Source organism: Penaeus japonicus, unplaced genomic scaffold (assembly GCF_977035675.1).
Source record: "Penaeus japonicus unplaced genomic scaffold, GWHDUDI00000001_assembly GWHDUDI00000022, whole genome shotgun sequence".
NCBI classification, from domain to species: Eukaryota; Metazoa; Arthropoda; class Malacostraca; order Decapoda; family Penaeidae; genus Penaeus; species Penaeus japonicus.
The window spans coordinates 9,724,145-9,726,644 of record NW_028234424.1 but is presented as its reverse complement, the minus strand read 5'-3'; the positions used below and the strand labels follow the sequence as shown (position 1 = coordinate 9,726,644).

General features: G+C 48.0%; 1 protein-coding gene across 11 annotated transcripts in view; it reads right to left on the bottom strand.

The window, feature by feature from the left end:
* Positions 1–2,500, bottom strand: part of LOC122265198 (uncharacterized) — a 79,485-nt gene that overhangs the window by 37,874 nt on the left and 39,111 nt on the right. The gene's annotated exons all lie outside the window — the stretch shown is intronic.

Sequence of the window (2,500 nt, the reverse complement as noted above, 5' to 3'; positions counted from 1 at the left end):
AAGCCTGGCAACACAAGAGGCTGGCTGTTGGAAAATCTAGAACTGGGAATCGAGAGAATAGTCACGCACTGTGCGTTGGCAACACTCGTGGAGGGTTGGAACTGGGGTCTTTCTCTGCCTGCGAGATTCTGCCGAAATGACTAAAAGTCCACGACACACAGAGAGAGAGAGAGAGAGAGAGAGAGAGAGAGAGAGAGAGAGAGAGAGAGAGAGAGAGAGAGAGAGAGAGAGAGAGAGAGAGAGAGAGAGAGAGAGAGAGAGACAGACATATCCTGACAACACAAAGTTAGTGAGGGAGGAAGTACTAAATGTCCGGGCGACGGCCAAAGTTAAGGCAGGTGTGTGGCTGCCATACGCCCCTAAAACCCACTACCCCCCCCCCTCTCGCATTCTCCCTCATTCATCCGCGTCCGTGTCCTCGCACCCATATTCGTTCAGCGCACTCACTGGTTGTGGGGAGAGAGAAACAAGGAGAAAGAGAGGCGAGGAGAGGGAGAAGATATATAGATAAATAAAGAAATATAAAAAGATAAATAAAGGATTCAAGAATTACGGAGAGAGAGAGAGAGAGAGAGAAAAAGGAAGAAGGCACAGAAGGCGTAGGCGCGGGAGTGGGAAAGGGAAAGGGAGAAAGAAAGAGAGAAAGAGAGAGAGTGAGGGAGGGAGGGAGGGAGGGAGGGAGGGAGGGAGGGAGGGAGAGAGGGAGAGAGGGAGAGAGGGAGAGAGAGAGAGAGAGAGAGAGAGAGAGGGAGAGAGAGAGAGAGAGAGAGAGAGAGAGAGAGAGAGAGAGAGAGAGAGAGAGAGAGAGAGAGAGAGAGAGAGAGAGAGAGAGAGAGAGAGGGGGAGGGGAGGGGGGGGGGGCAGGCGTTGAGAAAGTACGATGCCACGTGCTGCCATGTTTCCTCCCTCTATGATGGCCTTGCGGGAAAGGAAACACCCTTGTTTTCCTTCGGGTGCCGTCTCATGCTCGTTTTTTTGGTCTTCTTTGATTAAAATCTGTCCTTGTGAGCAGGGCGACGGTGCAACGAGGAATCTCTCTCTCTGTCTCTCTCTCTCTCTCTCTCTCTCTCTCTCTCTCTCTCTCTCTCTCTCTCTATATATATATATATATATATATATATATATATATATATATATATATATATATATATTATTTCATTTTTTCCACACAGACACACATAAATATATACATATACCCACCAACCTATATACATACATACATCCATACATGCATGCATGCATGCATACATACATACATACATACATACATACATACATACACACACACACACACACACACACATACACACACACACACTTACACTTACATACATACACACATACATACACATACACATACACACACACACACACACACACACACACACATATATATATATATATATATATATATATATATATATATATATATATATATATATTTGTATATATATATATATATATATATATATTTGTATATATATATATATATATATATGTGTGTGTGTGTGTGTGTGTGTGTGTGTGTGTGTGTGTGTGTGTGTGTGTGTGTTTGTGTTTCCCCTTTCCAAAGCTTCTGTTTACCCTGGCACAGCTGGATATGTAATTTTGATTAACACTCTCGCTGGCTTATGCTCAAAGTAGACTCTGCCGGCGCACTACAAGCAAGCGAGTCCAAGAGACAAGGGTGGCGAGGGTACACCTACACACCTACACACACACATACACACATACATACACATACACACACACACACACCTACACACACACACACACACACACACACACACACACACACACACACACACACACATACACACATACACACCTACACACACACACACACCTACACCTACACACACACACACACACACACACACACACACACACACACACACACACATACACATGCTAGGGTACACATATACATGCACACACGCACAAACGCGCAAACACACACAACAACGTCGACAGTGAGTGATGGAGGATACCCCCCTCCCCACACCCCTACCCCCACCTCTTTCCCGGTTGCTGCCCACCATGATTAGTGTTTCCTTTTGTGTTATGCCTCTTGTTATCTGGTAGTAGCCAGGCCTCCTTCTACCGCCCCCTTTTCCTGCACCCCTTTCCCCTCTCCTTCATCCTTCTCCTCTTCCCTTCTGCCCCGTTCTCTACTTCTTTCCTCTATCTTTCCTTCTTCATCCTTCCCTCCTACCCTCTCCTCCTCCCCATCCTTCCCTCCCACCCTCTCCTCCTCTCCATCCTTCCCTCCCACTCTCTCCTCCTCCCTATCCTTCCCTCTCGCCCTCTCCTCCTCCCCATCCTTCCCTCTCGCCCTCTCCTCCTCCCCATCCTTCCCTCCCACCCTCTCCTCCTCCCTATCCTTCCCTCTCGCCCTCTCCTCCCCCCCATCCTTCCCTCTCGCCCTCTCCTCCTCCCCATCCCTCCCTCCCACCCTCTCCTCCTCTCCATCCTTCCCTCCCACCCTCTCCTCCTCCCT